Below are 24458 nucleotides of genomic sequence, written 5' to 3' on the forward strand. Positions count from 1 at the left end.
GAAACACCCACCTACCTTGAGCATGGTGGCCACCGGCTCCTATCCGACGCTGACCACCTGAGACCAGAGCGCGACTGGCCCCTGCTTCTCTAGAGCACCTAGGGCCGCAGAGACAGGGACGGGTCTCTGGCCGGAGCAGGTCTGCTGAGCCTGGTGCCTGCTCAGCGCCCAGCGCCAGGTCCCAGATGCGTGTTCTTCTCCCTTTTTTTCCATGCTAATATCCAATTTCTTTTGATTACACTCTCGCCCTTTCTTTTATCTAGAACTTCTGTATATTCTTTTCTTATCCCATTAACAGCTACATCCTACATCCCTCTGCATCCTCTTTGTCCTCCATTAGAAACTGCAGACCTTATTGCAAACCTGTTTGTTTTACTGAAGATAATATTTGAACTCATTCTGTTTATCTCACTGATAAGCGGATGATGACACATAATGGGGGGTGAGAGGGAGGCAAGAATGGAGGAAGGAGGGACTGTATAGAGGGAAAAGAGGAGTGGGAGGGTGGGGGGAAGGAAACAATAACAGAATGAATCAAACACCATTACCCTATGTAAATGTATGAACATGCAAAAGGTATGCCGTTACTCCATGTACAAACAGAAACGACATGTATCCCACTTGTTTATAATAAAAATAAATTAAAATAAAAATAGAAAGAAAACATGGTATATATACACAGTAGAATATTATCCATAAAGAAGAATGAAAATATGGCATTTGTTGGTAAAGGCATGGAACTGGAGAATATCATGCTAAGTGAAATAAGCCAATTCCAAAAAAAACCATAGGTCAAATGTTCTCCCTGATATGTGGATGTTAAGCCACAATAAGGGAGGGCGGAGAAGGGGATAACCTAAGTCCATTGGATTAGAAAAAGGTGAGCAAAGAGAAGGGAGCAGGAGGGGAATCGGAAAGACAGAAGAGTTAATCAGACATGCCCTTCCCATCCTGGTAGTTCAGTGCATGACCAGGGCCACTCCACATCATGTACGGCCACAAGGACAGGATCTAGTCAGAATAGGTCATACCCTACATATGTATAATATGCCAGAGAACACTCTGCTGTCTCCTATAACTAAAAAGAACAAATTAAAAACTTAGAAATTTTTAAAAAAGAGTTTTATCCAGGAAAATCCTGAAAAAAGGCTGAGAATGTGGCTCAGAGGTTAAGCAACTCTGGGTTCAGTCCCCAGTACCACCCCCCCCCCCAAATAAAAAAGAGAAGGAAAGAAAGAGAAATTTTTAAAAAGAAAAAATTTACTTTGAAATTAATAGATTACTAATTCAATTTCTTTTTTTCTTTTAATTTTTGGAGAATCTATTTAGAATTTCCATTTTCTTTCCTCAGTACTCATGACTAAACACAGGGGCACTTCACCACTGATCTACGTCCCCAGCTCCGTTTTTATCTCACTTTGAGACAAGATCTCCATCAGTCACCCAGGCTGACCTTGAACCTCCAGCCTCCAGTCCAGGATCCTGAGTCACAGGTGTTGCCACCAGGCCTGGGAATTTTAGCCATTTCTAAGTGCACAGTTCAGTAGCAATGAGCACATTCGTGATGTGCAACCACCATCGTTATCCATTTCCAGAACTTTTTCCTCACCCCAAACAGAAACTGTGTCTACTAAAAAATACCTCCTAACAAGGATTGTGACCCAGCGGCGGGGCACTTAGCCAGCACATGCAGGCCCTGGGTTCAAGCCCTCCTGGTCCTCCCCTGGGCCCCTGGTAGCCTCTACTGTACTTCATGCCTATGAATTTGCTTTTAGTGGTAGCCCAGGCCTTGCCCTGGGACCCCCTGGGGAGGAGGACAGGCTGAGCCACACAGGGACAGCCTCCGTCCAGGGCACTGCTGTGAGCACCTGGTAGGACAGGCTCACAGAGGCTGTTGACTCTGGTCTCACCTCAGCCTTGGAGGGACAGGAGTATGGGGCAGAGAAGGTCCTGGGAATTAATGCTGGAGAAGAGAACTTCACCTTCGCCACACCCACCTCCACCTCCACCTGCTGTCCCTCTGGGACTTCTCTGCTCAGCCGGTTTCTTACCTGAGGCCCCACCTCCTAGGACAAGCTTGTCCACCCCATCAGAACGATTGGGGACTGGGGTGCAGCTCAGTGGTAGCGCTTGCCCAGCACGTGTGGGCCTGGGTTCAACCCCAGCCCTGGAAACCGGCCTGTGCCGTTCATCTGTGAGCACTTACCATGCCAGGCACCTGCTGAGCACTGCGGCCACCACGCCATCTCCTGGGACCTCCGACAGGTCTTGGAGGAAGGTGCTAGGCTGCCATTCAACAGACGAGGAGACTAGAGCTCAGGGAAGCTGGTCACCGTCTGGGGACACTTGCCAAACAGAAGCTGCTGTGGACTCCACCTCTGGACCATCCCTGATGCTCAGGCACCGAGCACCATGAGGAAGGACCCACCCCTTCTTCTCTCTGCTCCTGTCCTGGTTCCAGCCCCGCCTCACGTAGCCCCTGCCCTGCCTCTTCTTCCATTAGAAATACCCCTGCCCACTCCACGTCCCTGTGCTCTCCCGCTGCCCACAGTCCCGTCCCTGGTCACCACAAACCAGTCTCAGCCTGAGCCCACGAGGGCCTCCTCTAGTGACGACCAATCCTCCAGGACTCTCAGGTTTGTCTCTGACCCAAGAGAAGTGGAGCAGGGCTGAGAGGAAGCAGGGACTGGGCCTCGGGAGGGACCCTCGGGCTTCACTGCCCAGGAAGGGTTTAAGAGACGGGCCTTCCTCCTGGGCCAGTTTGTGGTGAGGATTCAGCACAGCTGGTCAGGCTGGAGGCCTGGGACGGGGCCGCTGGGGACTGGGCTGTCCTAGGGCCCCATGGTGGCCCAGGAGGGACAGAGAGGGACTCAGCAACCCTGGGGGAGCAGCTGGGGTGTGGGTGGCCTGTCCCAGGACACAGCTCAGACAGGAGAGAGTGGCTGAAGGTTCACAGGACCTGCAGAGGACCTGGGCAGTGTCCGGGGCCATTAGTGTGGAGCAGGAACGAGAACCCGCACAAATTCTAACGTCAGCCTTGGAGAGAGGGGACCAGGTGAGGGTTAGGAGAGAAGGGAGCGGTCCTGACCAAGCAGAAGCCATCCATGGACCTGCGACTCTCCTGCGACTTTCCCAGGCAGCTGAGCTGAATTTTATTTTATTTTATATAAATGGAACCCAGGGCTCAGCCCAAACTCTACCACTAACAATAATCCCAGCCTTGTATTTTTTTTCTTCCCGTTATGATCCTCCCAAACTGAACCAGGAGGACATACACAACAATGAAACAGAAGCCATCAAAAGCCTACCAACCAAGTAAAGCCCAGGAACAGACAGATTCTCAGCTGAGTTCTACAGGACCATCAATAAAGAACTCATTCCAATACTCCTCAAAGTATTCCAGGAAATAGAAAAGGAGGGAACCCTTCCAAATTCATTCTATGAGCTAGTATCACTCTGAAACCAAACCAAAACCAGACAAAGACACAACAAGGAAAGAAGATTTTAGACCAATATCTCTGATGAATATAGACACAAAAATCCTTAACAAAATTCTGGCAAATTGCACCAAAAACATACTAAAAAGATAGTGCTCCACAATCAAGTGGGGTTCTTCCCAGGGATGCAAGTTTGGTTCAACATCTGGAAATTAATAAGTGTAATTCATCACATCAATAGTCTTAAGGTTAAGAATCACATGATTATTTCAATAGATGCAGAGAAAGCATTTGACAAATTACAACATCTCTTCATGCTCAAAACACTAGAAAAAATAGGGTAGTAGGAACATACCTGAACATTGCAAAGGCTATTTATGCTAAGCCCATGGCCAACATCATTCTTAATGGAGAAAAACTGAAACCATTCCCTTTAAAAATGGGTACAAGACAGGGATGTCCTCTTTCACCACTTCCGTTCAACATTGTCCTCGAAACTCTAGCCAGAGCAATTAGACAGACTAAAGAAATTAAAGGGATACGAATAGGAAAAGAGGAACTCAAGGTGTCACTATTTGCTGATGACATGATTCTATATTTAGAGGATCGAAAAAACTCCACCAGAAAACTCCTAAGACCTCATAAATGAATTCAGCAAAATACCAGGATATAAAATCAACATGCATAAGTCTAAAGTATTTTTATTCATAAGCGATGAAACATCTAAAAGGGAACTGAGGAAAACAACTTCATTCACAATAGCCTCAAAAAAAAAATAAAATACTTGGGAATCAATCTAACCAAAGAGATGAAAGATCTCTAGAATAAAAACTACAGAACATTAAAGAAAGAAATTAAAGAAAACCTTAGAAGATGGAAAGATCTCCCATATTTGTGGATAGGCAGAATTAATATTATCAAAATGGCCACACTTCCAAAGGTGCTACACAGATTTAACACAATTCCAATTAAAATTCCAATATCATTTCTCATAGAAATAGAGAAAGCAATCATGAAATCCATCTGGAAGAACAAAAGACACAGAATAGCCAAAGCAATCCTGGGCGGGAAGAGTGATCACAATACCAGACTTTAAATTCTACTATAGAGCAATAGTAACAAAAATGGCATGGTATTGGCACCAAAATACACACGGAGACCAATGGTACAGGATGGAAGACATGGAGACATACCCACATAAGTACAGTAACCTCATACTAGACAAGGGTGCCAAAAACTTACAATGCAGAAAAGATAGCCTGTTCAACAAATGGTGCTGGGAAAACTGGAAATCCATATGCAGTAAAATGAAACTAAACCCCTCTCTCTCACCCTGCACAAAACTCAACACAAAATGGATCAAGGATGTAGGAATTAGACCTGAGACCCTTCACCAAATAGAAGAAAATGTAGGCCCAAATCTCCATCATGTTGGCTTAGGACCAGACTTCCTTAACAAGACCCCCGTAGTGCAAAAAACAAAAGCAAAAAATCAATAAATGGGATAGATTCAAACTAAAAGGCTTTTTCTTACAAAGGAAACAATCAATAATGTGAAAGAAGAGTCTACAGAGTGGGAAAAAATCTTTTCCACACACACTTTAGACACAGCACTAGTCTCCAAAGTTCATAAAGAAAACACTTTACACCAAAAATACAAAGAATCCAATTGATAAATGGGCTAAGGAACTGGGCAGACACTTCACAGAAGATACACAGGTGATCAACAAATGTATGAAAAAGTGCTCATCATCTCTAGTAATTAGAGAAATGCAAATTAAAACCACTCTAAGATTTCATCTAACTCCAATTAGCATGGCTATTATCAAGAACACAAGTAATAATAAGTGTTGGCAGGATGTGGGGGAAAAGGTACACTCATACATTGCTGGTGGAGTTGCAAATTGGTGCAGCCACTCTGGAAAGCAGTATGGAGATTCCTCAAAAAATTTGGAATGGGCCCTCCATTTGACCCAGCTATCCCACCCCTCGGTTTATACCCAAAGGACTTAAAATCAGCATATAACAGCGATGCAGCCACATCAGTGTTCATAGCCACTCAATTCATAATAGCTAGATTGTGGAACCAACTGAGATGCCCTTCAATTGATTAATGGATAAAGAAACTGTGGTATATGTATACGATGGAATACTACTCAGCCATAAAGAAGAATAAACTTATGGCATTTGCTGGTAAATGGATGAAGCTAGAAAATATGCTGAGTGAAATAGGCCAAACCCAAAAAACCAAAGGCCAAATGTTTTCTCTGACAAGTGGATGATGATCCATAACAAAGGGGGATGGCAGTGGGGTGCGGGGGCAGAGAGAAGAATGGAGGAACTCTGAATGGTATAGAAGAAAATGGGATGGTAGGGTGTGGGGGAGGGAAAGATCGTAGAATGAAACAGACACTATCACCCTATGTACATGTGTGATTACACGAAAGGTGTGAATTTACATTGTGTACAACCAGAGAAATGAAAAGTTGTACCCCATTTGTGTGCAATGAATCAAAATGCAGTCTGTAAAAATAAAAAATGAATAAAATAAAATATATTTTAAAAGAAGTGGGTTAGGAGAGAATGGAGCAGTCCTGACCAAGGCAGAAGTCATCCATGGGACTCTGTGACTCTGCTGATGTCTGTCTCAGGCAGCTGAGCTGAATTTTATTTTATCAAAAAAAAATCAAACCCAGGGCTTGGGTCTGGCACACAAGTATTATGGGGACTGAGATGTTGGAGAGCGTGACCACTGTGATCGGGAACTGGTCTAATGGAGCACACGCAAAGCAGTTCCTTTGATATAGAGTTTCATTGACAATCTGGTAGCCATGCTAGCTTAGGTTGGGGGAATAGTTGAGAGAGGTGATGTGTCCTTGATTGTATTTATGACCGTGTTTCTTTGGAAGAGCGTGGGGCATGAGGAAGGATCTTCACCCATCTAGGTGTAGTTCAAGGGACAGTTTGATGAGGGTAGTTGTTAAAGTACAGTAGGTATGCTCCACCTTTCCAGACCTCTGGATGGTAGGGAATGTGGAACTGCAGGAGATGCTGAGGGCTTTGGCTACCAGTTGTGAAATATGAGAGGTAAATCCAGGACGATTGTCAGAGTGAAGAGATGCAGGGAGGCCAAATTGAGGAATTGTGTGTGTAATAAGGACAGTGACCACATGGAAGCACGTGTTGGCGGCAGGGAAGGTGACCCATCCTGCGCAAGCATGGACAAGGACTGGGTATCTACGTCGCTTCACAGGAGGCACGTGAGTAAAGTCCAACGGCCAGTCAGAGCCTGGGAGATGTCCCCTGACCTGCCTGACGGAGGGCAGGAGGCGGGACTGGTTTTTTGACGAATGTTGCTGGAGGAGGAAAGGTCAAAGAAGAAGTGAAAGTCTTCTTTTGAGCTGGGAAGAAATGAAGTGCTGTGAAGAGGCTGGGTTTGGATGGAAGAGCTTTGGGAGGCGAGTGTCTGCTGGGTGGTTAGTTGTGTGTTCAGGGAAGGGCACTGTGGGGGGAGCTGTAGGAGGGGAGAGCAGGGGAGGAGATGGGGTGCTTGGGCGTCCGCTGCGGGGCAGCTGCTCCGGCCTTGAAGTCTGCTCTGTTGCCTACTGAGACAGAGGAGGAGTCAGCTTGGTGCAACTTGGTGAGAGATGCCAACGGCAGTGGGCAGCGCGAGGCCGGAGCAGATCTGTGAAGTAGGTGGCATGGACAAGAGAAATCCACATCCTTCCAGAAGGCTGAATGGGAGAGTAGCATGCGGAAAGCACACTGGCTGTGAATGTGGAGAAAGGACCCCTCGGCTAAAAGAAAAGCCCTGGTGCGGGCAGTAAGTTCAGCCTGCTGTTGGCTGTGCTGTTGGGAAGTGAGGAGGCCTATATGACCGACGTCAAGGGGACGATGGCACATCCTGCTGGGCAGGCTCCTTCATGTAAGAAGGAAAGGGAAACACCATCGGTGCACCATGTATGAGCTGCGGGGCCAGGGTCCTTCTTGTACGTGAGTGGGAGGTAGAAGAAGCTCTTCCAGAGTTTCAATACAAGACGAATGGAGTGTAGCAGGGCTCAGTGGGGCAGGTGAGGAAGGTGAGGCTGTGTCCTCCATGAGAGACACCTGCGGGGACAGAATGCGGCCAGGGGATAGGAATGCAGTCCCTCCTAGGTAAGAAGCTCTTTAAGGTGGTGTGGGGTTAGGATTGTCAATGAGGCCCCAACGGTGAGCTTTCTGATCCCTTAACCAGTAAACAGGCAGCAGCTCGCATTCACAGGCAAGGGGCCCAGCCTTTAGTGGTGGGATTAAGGGATTTTGATAAATAGGCCACGGGGGCAAAGGTTGGTCCCATCCCAAAGGTGAATCCTTGTTTTTCACTTCTATTAAGTAGAAAGGGATGTGAGAGAGAGATCAGGCAAACAAGGGGTAGGTGCGTTAGGAGGGATTGCTGGACCTTAGTAACGTGTGTGGTGATGGGTTGCAGTAGAGGTTCAGAGAGTGAATGCAGGATTTCTCCATGCAGTAGGGGTTCAGAGAGTGAATGGCAGGATTGCTCCATGCAGTAGGGGTTCAGAGAGTGAATGCAGGATTTCTCCATGCAGTAGGGGTTCAAAGAGTGAATGTCAGGATTGCTCCATGCAGTAGGGGTTCAGAGAGTGAATGGCAGGATTGCTCCATGCAGTAGGGGTTCAGAGAGTGAATGGCAGGATTTCTCCATGCAGTAGGGGTTCAGAGAGTGAATGGCAGGATTGCTGCATGCAGTAGGGATTCAGAGAGTGAATGGCAGGATTGCTCCATGCCTGGATCCCCAACTATTCCACACTAGCCAAGCCCTTATGTGATGCAGCGCCGGACAGTTGGGGATCCAGGCATGGAGGAACTCCGCCATTCCCTAGAAAGAGGATTTCTTCCTTAGTGAGGGAACTGACGGTTAGCAATAATGTCAACAGTGGTGGCCTTATGAGCTGATGTTAAGAGGAGGCCTACATAAGTGACCACTGCTGAGGATGACTGGCCCTTGGAGGGAGACTCTGTAGCTGCAGGAGGACAAGAAGTCAAGAAGCTGCAAGTGTCCTCATGACTGTCCCCATCAGGGGACGACGGAGGGGAGCCATCAGCACACTGCAAAACCACAGACTGGCTAGGATGTAATGAGGCTAGACCCCTGTAATGAGGCTAGACCCCTGTAACGAGGCTAGATCCCTGGCCGCAGCCTGTCCACAGGGGTGGGGCTGTCCCGAAATCCCCGTGGGAGGAGTTCAGGTCAGCTGAGAGGAGGTACGGGAGTGAGGATCCGTCCGGGTACAGGTCAAGGTACCTTGAGAACAGGATGCAGGGGAAGCGGAAGCCGCACCTTCTAAGGTAAGTACTGTGAAGTGCTGCTGCCTGAGAGGATGGTGGGTGAGAGGGTGCAGGGATTGGTGGCTACGGGGTGAATGGGTGAGACAGCTGCAATGAGGCGCAGGTCTTGAACTGAGCGACAGGAGCCGTTTGGTATTTTTACTGCTGAGACAGGAGTATCACACAGGGAATTGGTGTGTCTGAGAAAGACTTTTTGTAAGAGATCTTGGACAATGGGCAACCAACCCAGGAGTTTTTGTTGGAAAAGTGGATATTGGGGTTGTGCTGGGAAGTGGCAGGGGTCCTTGAGGTGGACTTGTATAGGGTCATGGTGTCAGGCAAAGGAAGGACCTGAGACATCCCACACAATGGGATTGACCTCTGAGGGAGGTAAGGGGAAGGAGCAAGTGAGGGTTGGTGAAGAGGAGCTGATAGTGAGGGTTAGGATTAGAGGGTGCACACGCAAGTCTGGAGGGGAGCCCATGCAGGAGGCAAAGGAAATCGTAGCCACCAATTTGGAAAGGATATCCCTACCCATAATGGGAATGGGGCACTTTGGAAACACTGGAAGGAGTGGGTAAAAATCAAGGACCCAAAGATGCAGACAAGGGCAGGTTCGCAAAGGTCGAGGTTTGTCCTCCACCCGACAGTAGAGGACACTGAATGAGAGGTAGGCCCCAATATTCTGTAAGGACTGAGTATCTGGCCCTGGTATCTGAAAGGAAAGAAATAGGCCTATCTGCAACTCGGAGAGTGACCCAGGGTTCACGGTGAGTGATGGCCATGGTCAGGTGTGAGGATCCTGGGCAGTCCTCTGCAGCAAGTCCTACAGCTTGAAATGAAGGGCTGGGGGTCCGGATGGCCTGGAGCCCCTATGTGCTTAAAGACAATCAACAGTCCATTGTCCCTCCTGCTGACTTAGGACAAGGACCTGGGGGTTGGCAAGGCTTGGGACGTGCCTGGGCCCAGTGACCCACCTAACCGCACTTCAAACAAGCTCCTGGTGGGCTAGTGGACACTTCTTTGACCCAGAGGAAGCTGGGGCTGGCGTAGGAACTGTAGGATGCTTGAGCAAGCATCTGGTATTCCTGCTTGTGGGCCTTTTCCTCTCTCCCATTATATACCTTGAAGGCCACAGCTAGAAACTCACCTTGGGGAGTCAGAAGTCTCCTCTCTAGACATTTAAATTTTGCCCTAATGTCAGGAAAGCTTTGGGAGAAAAAGTAGGTCATTTGGAGTTGTTTTCCATCGGGGTGTCAGGGTCGATTGGTGTATCATGATAACGCTGAGCTAGGCGATCAAGGAACACTGAAGGGTTCTCATTTGTCTTGGACAATCTCTTGGCGTTTACAATAATTATTGGCCTTATGGGCTGCTTTCCTTAGTCCCACCATAAGGCAGGTAATAAAGTGGTCTCTACTGTTGCTCCCGCAGGTGAATTGTGGTCCCAATTGGGGTCGCGGTCAGGGACTTCTTCAGTGCCTACTGGCTGTGCTGGGGAGGTCTGACTTCATCAGCATGGGTTCCAGCTGCTCCTAAACTCACCTGTGTTCCTCAGGTAACAGAGTGTTGGCTACGATCACGTGGGTATCGTGGAAGGTCAGGTCAAATGACTGAGTAAGCACTGGGATTCTTTGGTGTAGGTAGTGGGTTGAAGGTGTGGGACCCGAGCCGCTTCTCTAGTTGGGAGAGGTGGGACTAGAAGAAATGGACCCCGGCTACTCCATCCACCCTGGCCACCTCACACAGAGGGAACACGGAGGCGGGCGGGCTGGTGGCCGTTTCGGATCAAGTAGAGAAGGAGAAAAAGGAGGAGGAGAAAGCATGGCAGGCAGAGGCAGGGCATGAGGGACGGAGGCTGTGGCTCGGTGGTGCAGGAAGCAGTGGGTAGGGTGGAGGCTGCAACAGAGTCGCTGAGGGAGGGTGGGGCCAAGGCCACAGGTAGATCAGAGGCAGGAGATATTTGATAAAGCGGAGGCTCATCAGTAGGATCCAAGGAGAAGAGTCGGAAGTAGGAATTTCAGTTTCCCGTGGAACAGGTGCCGGTTTAGTAAGAGTTAGGAGGGTTTGAGCGGGAGAGCAAGAGTTTCAAAGCGAAGTTCAGAACGTAGGAAAGAAAAAGCCTGAATGTGTGGGATCTCTTTCCATTTCCCCAAGCACTCGCAAGGTCAAACAGATCCCTGAGAATGCTGGCATCCAGGGTGCCGTGAGCAGCCGTTTGGAGCTGTTTTCCAGAGTATATAATGGCCCAAATTTGATTACATAAATGGATAAGCTTTTTTGGTTTGAGGTCTGGGGTAAGGCAGGGGACCCTAAATTAGCTGAGAGGCAACACAGGGGTGTATGGGTGGGGATTGAGAGTGAGCTGCCCACTGCAAGAGAGGAATTGATGAATACAGAGGTGAGGCGTCCCTCCACCCCTAGGGCATCACCTGAGTGAAGGACAGATTACCCAGGAGGGTCATCACCCCCACTGGCTAGGCCTCCAGGCTAACCCTGTAGGGTGCCTGGGTGGCCAGGCTGGGGCTTTGTAGAGAACAAGTCATAGAGACAAGACCCAGGACCAGAAGTAGGTCTCGAAAGAGGCAATCCTCTCAGGAGAGAGTCCCCTGTCAGCCCGGAGCTCCCCCCAGCAATCTGTGGCTGGGGGTTCCCCCAACTCACGGAGGGCCTCGGGTGCTGGACACTCAGAGGTCACTTCCCAGGTCCCGCAGGTCATTTAACCAAAAGCCGGGGAGAAGCCACTGACTCCATGAAGTGGGGTGTGGAGGAGAGTGCTGGGTGAGATGGAGGCCTGGTCTCCGAAGAGGGTCAGAGCAAGGCCCAGGGAAGCTCAGACCCTTAAAGCAAGGGGGGCAAGCCTGACCCAAGTCACAGCCCCAGACGGAAGAGAAACGACATACAGATGCAGAACCAGGCGACGAGATCCACACAGACAAAGTTTTATTTGCCCAATCAGGGTCTGACGGCCATCACTGGGGAAAGCGAGAGAGGCAGGAAGAACAGCTCTGGGGTATTTTATGGGGTGGTTTGGATGGTTTGTGTCACATGGGCTCATGTGAGTTGCCTTGCGTAAGAACTTAGGATGGGCTGACAGGACAAGGAGGAGAAGTTCCCATGGGGTGGTTAATGAGAGGTGGGAAGGGGAGGTTACATTTTAACTCTTTTTTTCTCTGTAAGTACCCCTCTAGGGTGGGAAAGCGACTGATAGTAAGATTTTAAAATGGCTGCATAGATGCCAAGCCTTGGACCTAAACTCGTGGAGTCGGGGGAAGAGAGTACCAATAAGAATAGGAGAGATGGTAGAATGAGTGGAACATGCCTTCCTGTGTTTTTACATGGATGCAGACCAGTGTGATTCCACACCTTGTAGCCACAAGAATGGGAAGCCATGCTCCATGTCTGTATGAGAGTCAAGATGCATTCTTCTACTGTGTATAAAAAGTAATACACCTGCACCCTGCCCAGCTAAGTAAAGGAGACAGTACATTCCTCAGCCAACGACATGTTAGCTCTGGAAGAAACCCAGGCCCACAAGGCTTCTCCCTGCCAGTAGAATCCAAGTTACCTGAAGTGGGAGGGCTGATGCTTTCACAGACCAGATTCCAGAACTCAGGGACACAGGCTCATTCCCCAACCGTAACATGTGCAAGAACAAGCTCCAGTTAGAACTCATCAGTTTAGTCACCTTGCAACAATCATTAAATCTCCTTTCCAGGGGGACTTGAAAGTCTGATGCAATCCTGATGTCAGTCAGAAGTCAAGAGGTGAGGCTGGACCTACTATGCTGTGCCCCAGCCCCAACATGCTTTCTTTTAAAATACTATTTACATGACTCATTCTGACCCCAATCTGCCTCACTAAATATGACGCTACATTCCTGCACAGCTGGTCTCTCAGGGCCAAGGGCTGCATGGCCACAGGCTTCTCCCTGTTAATAAGAACACCTTACCTTGAAAGGGGACTTGGTGACCTTCATAATGACCACAGAGTTCAAGTTTTAGTTTAACAGGATAATTAAAAGCAAAGCCCACTGCTGGAAGCCATCCATGATGCTCATGTGAGACCTGAGCATAGCTTGATCCATTCCCTGGGAATATCTGGCCTCAGGAACTCACAGTTCAATAATAACTGTTGGACAACACCTGAGTCACGTGGTTATCCTGCATTAGATCACCGCTCAAGTTCAAATACAAGCATCAGATGTGGGAGACCCGCGAGAGCCAAATGGCTTGCTTTCCTCCACCCCCGCATCCTGCGTTTTGTGGAGGCTCCTACCAGCCACTTCTGATCTGCACCACTATAAATAGAGCGAGCGTGGGCCCCTTCCCTGGTTAGAGCCAGACCCTTCTGGACGGCTCCCTCGGTCATGCCCCTGCTCTTAAGGTAAGGGGCATCTGAAGAATGAAAAGTCACAGGTGGGCGCTTGGCCTCCTCTCGTGGAAACAGAAAACGTGTGGAGCACCTTACTGAGAGGCGAGGAGAATCTCTCTACAGCGTGGCCATAAACTCTAGAAGAGAGAATTCTGTCCAGCTGTACTTGCTGTCGTGGTCAGAGGGCATATTCAGTAAAGAGGACGCAACTTTACCGTCTCTACCGCGGTAACAGACCTGGTCCGTCAAGTTGCAGAGGTGACCCGCGCCACTTGCTGCCCAGTCCGCCTGCATCCTGCGGGTCCTTTGTCTGCGGCAGCGCTGCGGAAAAGGCGGTGCGACCTCACCTGAAAGTCAAGCCCAACCTGGCTGACTTGGCAGGGAATTTAAAATGCTGGGAGGAAAGATCCCAGTCGGGATTCAGGGACGATCTCCAACCTAAAAACGGGAGATTAGCCGGCGAGTTTTGTAGCCTGTGCTCCCGCCGGCTCCCCACGGGCAGAGCCAGGCGCCTCACCCGCGCCCGCAGGTGGGCTGTGCAGCGTGGCCGCCAGGGAGCTCGGGGGACGTTGCTCCAGGAGAGAGCGCGGCAGGCGCGGGGCCAGGCCGCCGAGGCAGAGGACACCGCCGCAGGGGGCGGGCGAACGCGGACCCTCGGCTCCCACGCCGGGTCTCCGCAGGCTCCTTCCAGCCCCGGCGCTGTTCCACCGCCTGAGCGGATCCTTCTTGACCTCCGGCGGGAGTAAGGCGAGCTAGGCCCCGGCCGCGCCCTGCGCTTCGCGGTCGACCCTGGGAGGAGGCGGCGAGACCCGAGGCTGGGCCAGAACCGCAGCTCCGGCCTCCGCCAGCGCGCAGGCCCCTGTCCGCCGCGGACGCACGGGCAGCGGACTGCGAGCCGGTCCAGCAAGGTCTCGAGTTGACAAAGACCCCCGGTGCTTCGTGATGGGTCGGGTTTTGCCTTTTAGGGATGATGCTGCGTCCGACAGTTATTAGGACAAAAGCTGGCAATCTGAAATATTTTTTGCATATTTTGGATATTCAAAACATTTTTGGACTTCAAACCTGCTTTATGATTAAATCATATCAAAGTTTAATTCGTTACATCTTGAATTCCTAAACAGGTTAAGTCAAATAAAAGCTTTAAGAAGTATTTGTGTCGTTGCTGTGAAGCTCCACTTATAAAAAGTTACACAGAATTTTGTTTTTGATTTATAAATGTGTGCGCACAGTGGCTACATTACAATATGTCTACATTGCATGAGATCGAAATTGAGATGATTCAATGCGCATGCTACAATTTAAAATGAAAAATGGAGCCAAATATCTTTAATTCACATGACTTAATAAGGTTCGATTTAAATTGGTTAAACAGACAGAGCCGGCCTCGACCCCGAGCTGCGAGCGGCCGCGCCCGCCGCCGGCCCCACCCATCCGGGCCGACGAGGCCGCGGCCATGGCCGAGAAGGAGGAGCGGAGCCTGGACAACTTCTTTGCCAAGAGGGATAAGAAGAAGAAGAGGGAGCGGAGCAGCAGGGCGGCGAGCGCCGCAGGCGCGGCGGGCAGCGCGGGCGGGAGCAGCGGAGCGGCGGGCGGCGGGCCGGGCGCGGGGGCCAGGCCTGGCGACGGCGGGACCACAGGCGCAGGGTCCCGGCCGGGCAATGGAGGGACCGCAGGCACGGGGGCACCGGGCCCGGGGCCGCCACCAAGGCCGTGACGAAGGACGAAGATGAATGGAAAGAATTTGAGCCGAAAGAGGTTGATTACAGCGGACTCAGAGTTCAGGCAATGCAGATAAGTGAAAAGGAAGAAGATGGCAATGAAAAGAGAGAAGATCCAGGAGATAACTGGGAAGAAGGTGGCGGAGGTGGTGGTGTAGAAAAATCTTCAGGTCCCTGGAATAAAACAGCTCCGGTACAAGCACCTCCTGCTCCAGTCGTTGTTACAGAAACCCCAGAACCAGCAATGACTAGTGGTGTGTATAGGCCTCCTGGGGCCAGGCTAACCACAACAAGGAAGACACCACAAGGACCACCAGAAATATACAGCGACACACAGTTCCCATCCCTGCAGTCCACTGCCAAGCATGTAGAAAGCCGAAAGGATAAAGAAATGGAGAAGAACTTTGAAGTAGTAAGACACAAAAATAGAGGTAGGGATGAGGTTTCAAAAAACCAGGCCCTTAAACTTCAGCTAGACAACCAGTACGCTGTGCTTGAAAATCAGAAAAGCAGCCACACACAGTACAATTGAGGAATGGTCTTTGCTAACCCTTCTGAGGTAACTAGATCACAGCTAATCTCCATGAACCTTTCATCCGATCTCTGTTGGACCTACAGCAGCTGATGCAGACCCCTCGATTTAAGTGGCCGACCCTGTTGCACTGTGGAAGTTTAAAGTGTCACAACTGCTCTTGATGTATACTGGATTTAGGAGAGCTTCCATTGTTATATAAAAGTGTGGACTAGATTCAGCAGTGTTATTTCATAATTGCTCTGCAAATACAAAAAAACCAAAACCTGCAGCAGTGGTCATTTCAAAAATCTTTTTATGTTCAGATACTGAGCCTTCGTAAGGGTTGACTACCTCAGATTTGCTGCACTTATTGTGGACTTCATGTGGATCACAACTTCTGGATAAGAAGGTTACAGCTATTAAAGTGTCGATGTGAACCTTGAAACCAGCTCTACTGGATTCCTATCAGAAATCCTGCAGAAAGTCAGCCATCTGGGTTCTGATCTGCTGTTAAAGATGAAGATTTAAGTGACCTTAATTAACCTGTCCTGTGCCCCACCCTAAGGAATACTCTGTAGTAGGCTGTGGCTATATTATACTTCCTGGAACATGCCGCTCAAAAGAACTGTGTTCAGATCATCTGTGTAGGGGCGTGATTTATAATTTAAGTTTTTAGTTGTAGTCTGAGGTAACTACAAATGAAATTCAACCAAACTTGGGGCCACCAAGTGGGAAGAGGGGTGGGGGAGGGAATAATCTTGTTTCTCTTAGTAATTTTTTATTTGGATAGTGCTTTTTCTGTGTTCCACATTAAGGCCTTTTTTGCTTTGACTTGGAATAAGTTCTTTGACAGCATATTGCTTGGTTAGGTAAGTAACCTGAAATATGCATTAGAATTGTGAAATGTCTCCTGAATTTGCCAATCCCTAGAGTGGAACCAAATAGCCTTTGACATAAGGGGCAGTGAATGCTGGAGGCTCTACTTCAGGTGCTGCTAAAGCCTCCAATCAGGTCTAAATTGTACAGTACACTGCTGTGGAGAGCGGTTTCTGCTCAGGCTAAGGGAGTCACTGGCCTGTCTTTAAGAGTCCAGTGATGTAAGCAAAACCACCCACAACCCATTTAAGTGTCATGGGTCTTGTATGGTCATTGATAAGAGTTCCTTACATACTTGTGTCCAAATTTTTAAGGTAGTAAAACATTCTAAAGTTACAGTGATTGTCCCCGCTAGCTCTGTTACCAGCCTTTTCATGTGTCTAATAGTGTTCATCTGGAAAGGCAGGGCAAAAGACAGTGATTGTAGCGCTTTTATTAATAATTACAGCTTAAGCTATCCAATAGTACTTAGTCCATAAAAGGGACTTGTGGAAGCTCCCCAGGATTACTGAAAAGTTTCTTTCCACCTAAAAAAATGGGAATGAGGACACTCTCAAGGAAGACAGTGGGTCCTCTTTGAGGCAAGGTAATGCATGCCTCCTGACCTCCAGTTTTATCTGGAGTTCCAGAGAAATTTCCAGAGAGTGCATTTTTAACTGTTAACTTTGGGTTACTCATGAAACCCAAGATATCAAACAAACCTAGTTAACATCTTCAGTCATCTTTTTCCTGCCAAAGATAAACCTTGAAAGCAATGAATATTTTTTTAAAAAACATTTGTGCATGGATGTAAAACTCTCGTGCTGCTGACACCACTGATTAGTCCGTGAGTTTTTCTTTTGGCTCCTGGAGTGCCCAGCATCCCCTTTCTACCAGCACATATGGAGTGGAAACACCTACTGACTTTCTGTCCCATCCCAGGATCACCGCACAAAGTGTCCATGGAGGGCTGTACAGCGGTGCCAGTTCAGTGGCCCGCAGGATCTGCTGGAGCAGTCAGTGTCCCAAGCACTGTCTCCCACCGGGGACGCTTCCTCCTTGAAGGACAGTGGTCCTGTCAGCTCGTGTTCACCAGCAGTGTCTGATGGTGCTTCCCCATGGCATACTGCACCAGTCCTAGGATCTTTTAGTGCTCATGGGAGTAAGGGTGCAGTGGACAAAGAATGCCTTTGTCCCAACATGCCCCCATTTTGCTGGGGGAGGTGTCTGGGCTACATCCACCCAATTCATGCACCGTGGGAACTGCTGCCTGCAGAGAAGGCTCCACTCCACTCAGCTCTCCATAGTCCACTTTCATTCTCCAGGCAAATTAAGGTTCCTTCAGCAGCTGGGGCTGCTCTGCAGTCTCAGCGAGGGGCGGGAGTGATCAAGGCCAGGCATCCCATCTCCTCTGGGGTGCAAACAGTGCTGTCCACCCAGTTCCAGGGGCACAAAGACCATGCTGCCAGGGTGTACGTTTGTTTTTCCTCCTGAGTCTTTCTCTGCTAGAGACCCCTTGCGTGGGCTGCAAATTCAGTGGGGACAGAAAGCTCATCTGAGCCTTTTGCAGAAGCCAGGGAGTTGGACCTGGCAGGGAGTCTGTTTTATTTCTACAGGTGACCCTTCGAGACACACAGAATCAAGTTCACCTTCATGGTGTCTAGTTCAGTGCCAGCTTAGGTCTCACACTATTTTTTTGTGTGTGTGAAGCTTTCATGGTTTATTCTGTTTAGCTTTATTAGCACAAATGAATATATTAGAGTCTCTAACGAAAATAGATACAAAAAATAGAATGACATAATCTTGCAAAAAGTGGGAGATCTAGGATTCTTTGTTCAACTCACGTTCTACCCTGGGATTTTGCTGACTTGTTACAGGTCGAATGGTTTGAATGTTCAAGCATTTCTATAGAGAGCTCCCTACAGATTTTCCAGCTTTACTTTACTGGAAACTCATGTGCTTTGTGGGCTGCGTACAGGATTTTTTAAGAGTTACTGAAAGCCTTCTATGCTGATTCAGAACCACGCTTGCATATAAGATCTGCTTCATCGATATGGACTTTTCTATAATTTGCTTCTGCCTTCAAAAGTGATTCTCAGAATTGTTGGCCAGGAAAATATGGTCCTGGGCATTTCTTTGGGGACCTCCTGGGTGCTTGAGCCTCCACCCCCAGCTGATTTTATAGTGCTGGGAAGGGAGGGCTCTTTGCAGAGACGACAGGAGTATGTCTCACATGCAAAGGAACTAAGAACTTCAAACTTCACTACCATAATGACAACTGGAAATTGATATTCTCTAAAAAACAAAACAAAACCCAAAGGTTTATGCAAATTAATAGTCCTTAGAGAGATTTAATATTATTAAGCTCTAATGAGCAACTTACGCAAACAGCTCTCTCTCTAGATCTCTAGGGGTGGTGCTCAGGCAATGACTTCTTTTAAAATTTATTTTTATTGTAAACAAATGGGATACATGTTGTTTCTGTTTGTACATGAAGTAGAGGCACACCATTTGTGTAGTCACACATTTACATAGGGTAATGATGTTTGATTCATTGTTATTTTTTCCTTCCCCCCACCCCTCCCACCCCTCTTTTCCCTGTATACAGTCCCTCCTTCCTCCATTCTTGTCCCCCTCTCACCCCCCATATGTGTCATCATCTGCTTATCAGCGAGATTATTCGTCCTTTGGTTTATTGAGATTGGCTTATCTCACTTAACATGATATTCTCCAATTTCATCCACTTGCCTGCAAATGCCATAATTTTATGATTCTTTATAGCTGAGTAATATTCCATTGTGTATATATACCACAGTTTCTTTATCCACTCATCAATGGAAGGACATCTAGGTTGGTTCCACAATCTGGCTATTGTGAATTGATCAGCTATGAACATTGATGTGGCGGTATCTCTGTAGTATGCTGATTTTAAGTCCTTTGGGTATAGGCCAAGGAGTGGGATAGCTGGGTCAAATGGTGGTTCCATTCCAAGCTTTCTGAGGAATCTCCACACTGCTTTCCAGAGTGACTGCACTAATTTGCAACCCCACCAGCAATGTATGAGTGTACCTTTTTCCCCACATCCTCTCCAACACCTATACTTGTTCGTATTCTTGATAATTGCCATTCTAATTGGGGTGGGTCTCGCACTATTTTATGTCTTTAGGTGTATGTCAAGTCCTAGAAGGTATTATCCAGTTTTATTCTCCTTTTTCTTTTCTTCAAGTCCAGAGGAAGGTTTCTGTTTGTTTCTTTATTTTATAATACTAGACTTTAAGCCCAGAGGCACTCTCTCCCTTAACTACATCTCCAACCCTCTGCATGAGTTTTTGTTTTCTGAGAGAACCACTATCCACATTCCAATTACCGAGCTTCAGTGTTGGCTTTGAGATGGCTCTGTGTCCTATCAGAGTTCTGCCAGGGAATGGCAGTACCTTGTTCCAAAAGAAATTATTCTGCAGGCCCTAAGGCCAAAGGAATGATTTTCTTTGGCAAATAACTGGCACCATTAGAAGAAGTAAGAACTATGAAAGTAAGCTAAGACAGTTCTCTTCTTGGTGGCTGTGGCTTACATGTTCACTTTTTTCCTGTGTTGATGAAGGCTTCCAACTCTCAGCTGGGGGTGCACCATGTCACACTGTTGCTCAGCTTTTCCTGGAAACAAGGAAGGTATAGCTGCAGAAAGCTCTTCAAGTAGCAAAGAAGCTGCTGAAAAATAAAAGATGATTCTTTTGCTATGGACAATTCCAGTTTTTACCCTGTTTAATAAAGAGATGGTGAGATTGGGTCTGGCCACATAAGAAAGCACAAACAGGATGTATTTGGCAGCCTTTTGAAGTCAGCCATTTTTCCTACTTCAAGAGGGAAGCAGTAGACAGAGGTGAACTCTCGACCCGGTGTGTCAACTTGTTGTAGATGACAAATGAGCAGGGAGGTGACAGGAACACACTCTTCAAGGGCATATGGAATCTTGAAGGAGGATGGTGAGGGAGATGCATGATCTTTATCTTCATCAAAAGAGGACTTAAATTTATAAAAAAAAATATAGAGACAGTGGAACAGGGAAATGATGGGAGAGAGAGAAAAAAGGAAGATACTAATAGAAAGTCTGAGAGAAAGGAAGTTAGAGGAAAAGAAAAGAAGGAAGGAAGAGACTAACAGAGAGAAAGGCTAACAAATAAAGTTAGATTGTTATGGGGTGCAACCACTGAGAAGTCCAAATTTGAGAATCTTTATTAAGCTGGCCGCTGACTGTCTCACACAATGCCCCAAAAAATGGCTATTGGGAGAACAGCCCCGACCACAGAGTTGTAGGGGTCCTTATGCCAAAAATCACATGAATCATAAGTGTCTGTTGCTATGATTCGAAATTACACGTTAACATCATGAGGTGATCGACAGAGGGGGAAGGGGGTCAGAATGACCCTTACCTAGGTACAAACTAAAGAATGGTTGCTAACATCCATACGATCACTGTTCACGTGGTACATTGTTTAGGAGCAATAAGGATCAAAAGAGAGCAATTCTTACTACACAGGGGTTGCCATTGTATATTATTAAACATGTCACACCAAGTAACTGATGATGGGCACAGAGGCAGGGTGTTCCCATGGGAGAAGCTTATTTCCTACATAACATGGAGTCTCAGAGCAGAATGGAGTCTGTTTAGTCATCTCCCTTAGAGTCTGGCCTATGACATTCTCATGGAGCCAGATCTTCAGCCCATCACATCCCCCACTGGTTTTATGTACATAATCAAATCATTGATTCATTAGTGGTGCATAGGTGATTGTGGTGAGTGTGCAACCCCATTAGCGTAACAGACTGGATTCTGTCTCTAACATATTTAGTTGAACAGTTTATCATGCATGACTCGATTAAAAGTCCCAACATAACTAGGATGAGAGGTCTCACCATTGTGGTTACTGGTTAACCAGGGGGACCAAGAGAACAGATTTTGGTACCAAGGTTTTTCAGGTTTTTAACTTTTTTTTTTTTACCTTTTTTGAGCCTTTTCAAAATCCAAGATAAACTATCATGAATGATATCTGAGTGGTCAGTATAGAAACAATAGGTCTCTCCTAAGGCCATACATAATTTTCCTTATTTTAAAAATAACAAATTTAATCCTCTTCTATTTTGTAGAACTACTTTAGCAAGTGAATCAAGGGAGTTTTCTAAGCAACTTACAGAGTTTTCTAACTCACTTAAGTCCAAATCTGTTTGTCTACTTAAAGTTTTGAAATTCTGGTTTCCAGTAATCAGGGCAGTGGTTCCTACAGCTGTGGAGCCCATTATACCTATTTCCACTAGGAGGGGAACTAAGACAGGGGCTGCTTGTTTAGATATTAGCCCCATATGTTCCTTTTATCCCTCCCCATCATAATAGTATGCAGAATGTAGCCCATTTGGCAGTCTCAAAAAGGTGAACAGTTAAGCACAGAGTTATTCCTGACATAGTCCAAGCAAGAGGAAAAACACAATTAAATTTTTTCAGTCTTATCTTTAGATGGTGGTTGGGGTCTCTGAGGGCTGTCCATTTTTCCGTTGTCTTGACTCAGATGTGATGAGTCCGTGTTGTGAATAAGGTCCCTTCCATTTCAGCCAGGTGATAGTCCTTTCTGGAACAATTTGATGTAGACATAGTCTTCTGACTGAAATGGGTGTTGGAAATCAGTGGTCCTTGGGGCTGGTTCTCTCATAAGTTGAACCTGTTGAGAGACTTAACAACAGGATAGAACAGGAGCAGGTTCTTGGTAAGGGTGGAGGAAGGGCTCTGAAAGCATTAACCTTTTAATCTCTCAGAGGTCATTTGTTTCCAACTTTCTGGACCCAAACTGGCCCTTATTTTTGTGATTTAATCCAATTTACCTATCTATATTGACTGTCTTTTTAAAATTTTTATTATTGCCCCTCTGATTTTAGGGACTTTTTACTGCTGTAAGGAAAAGGGGCGATGACCACTCTTGCTGCTTTGAGCTGAGAGGGGGCAATGTGGGGTGGGGCAAGCAGTAAAAAGTTCCTTTTTAGAAATTAGATCTTTCTAGAGGTAAAAGTCTTACTCTATGAAAGAAACAAAAAAAAAAAAAAACATGAGTACAAAATAAGTAGCAACTGGAACATGTCAATGAATATCATGAAGATGATAGAAATCAATAATCTCTTACCAGGAAGTGGAAGAGCTGAGAGGTTGTTCACATAAAAAGGCCTAGCAAAGTCTGACAAGGCTGGAGAAGATAAGGCCTTAATTGGAAATCTTAACATTGTTGGAGTTATCAGGAATGTAAACACAACATTTAGTTGTTACTTACTGTCATTTGATTTTTGTAAAATATCTTTTTATTGGCATGACCTCTTTGTTTAGTAGAGATCTCTTTATTTTTGTTACTTAGGGCTAGAGAATCATACTAGCAAACGCTGATTAAGTCTACCAGTATTGGAGGTTAAGATGATCTGTAGGCCTTAAACTGACTAAAAACTTTTAACTCTGGCAGTTTCTCTTGACAGTTATCAGGCATTTTGTTTAAGAATTTTTTTTTTTGTTACCTCCAGTTTTACTTATCTTGGGGGGAGACTAACACAAGTGTACATCTTAAGTTACATGAAAATAACAATTGTTTTGTTTTTAAAATGTCCAGTAATGACTGTGTTTTGGTTTTAACTGTTTTGCTAGGTGTTTAAGACCAAGCTGGTCAAACTGACCTTGTTCCTATCTGCTGTTAAGAGTCAGTGAGTTCCCTCAGGGGTCACCCTTGGGGAACTTGAGAGCAGCTTCTTAGCTCCTTTAGTGCCTTTCACCTGGTAGGGTCTCCTTGATGAGGTGGCTTCCTTTGGAAGCATTAGGAATGGCTCCCTTTCCCAAGGACCCTCCTCTGCAGCAGGTGCACTGATTGGCTTTTCATCCTCTAGTGGTCTCATCAGTCTCCCTGATGGGAAGGTCGTGTGGCCCAGAGTTGCAAAGCTCCTTAGAGAAGTTCTCGTGTTCCCTGGGTTCAGGCTGACTTTGAGGGCAAGAGCCAAATCTTGATTCTCTTGACCCCTTTATTTTAATCTTAATCTTTAAGTTTTGATCTTAAACATCCAGCAAGTCAGTTTCACCAGTCATACAGTAAGAGTACTACTGGGTTTTAACTTTAATGTCTATGACTTTATAGTTATTTACCAACTTTTATTAAACTGGGGTCTATATTATCTGTCCTATAGGTGATGGCTTATTAGCCATTAATTTAGATAGTTCTTGAAGCAGTACCTCTGTAAAACATTAATCAGTCAACAGTTACAGAGTTTACAAGGAAAATGCAAAATGGAATTAACAACAGTAAAAACATATTTAGTTGTGTAATATCTGTCTTAAATTTTGGTTGAGCTCTATATTATATTCCCTGTTTGAGATCAGAGTAATTTTATAACAAAAAAATCAATCTTTAGAGTATAACTTATGAGCTGAAGTCTGACTTATTTTGGAGCCATTGTAACATGTAGTAAGGTGGGAAGCAGAGTCTTATCTCAGGTAAGGCAGGGCTCTTCATAAATCTTAGGTAAAGTGGTCTAGTTCTGAAGCTGATCTTTATCTTTTCTAAAGTATCATTTTATAAAGTTTACATATATTGTTTCCTAAGTCTATATAAATGTAACACAGTATGATATTACACCTAAAATATGAATCAAAGAAAGCTGAGAGAGCTTTTAGCTTTCTTTTTGTGTAGTAAAGTAGCAAAATGTTTTTCCTGTTTCATGATATTAACCTTTAAACAGATCAGACTCTCATTATCTTTTAGAAATACATTTACATTTTTATCGCAGTGCAGAAGGTAACATAAGGTCCAGGTCCAGTTACAGAACACTAAATGATATAAATAAATCCCCAATAAAATTTCTTATTTTGATAAGTTTAGATTTACCATTACAACTTTAGGTTGGAGAACACCAGCTTGATAAAATGTTCTTTTAAACCTTTTAAAGACTTGTACACCTGGAAGATATGAACACATCCAATACATAAATAAGAGTAATAGAATCATAATTACATTGATGTTTTCATATTAACCATGTTTAACTTTTAAAGAAAATTTAGACTTTGTGATGTAAATAACAGTTGCTGTTTAACCAGAATTGTACAAACCCCCAATTTTTAAGACTAGTTGTTCTAGAGAATAAAAATTAACAGATACAATGTTAAGAGTAAATTAATACTTTAAGAATTATTGGTCATTTTAGCATATAGACTGAAATTTG

General features: G+C 46.2%; 1 protein-coding gene and 1 pseudogene across 2 annotated transcripts in view; one reads left to right on the forward strand and one right to left on the reverse strand.

The window, feature by feature from the left end:
* The window catches only part of LOC306644369 (uncharacterized protein), a 193757-nt gene that overhangs the window by 122168 nt on the left and 47131 nt on the right, over positions 1–24458 (reverse strand). The window lies entirely within an intron of this gene.
* On the forward strand, positions 14583–16769 carry LOC306644158 (protein CDV3 homolog; annotated as a pseudogene). The gene has a single exon. The product of its transcript is annotated as a protein CDV3 homolog (transcript).

Source organism: Sciurus vulgaris, assembly GCF_902686455.1.
Source record: "Sciurus vulgaris genome assembly, chromosome: 14".
In the NCBI taxonomy this organism is placed as follows: domain Eukaryota; kingdom Metazoa; phylum Chordata; class Mammalia; order Rodentia; family Sciuridae; genus Sciurus; species Sciurus vulgaris.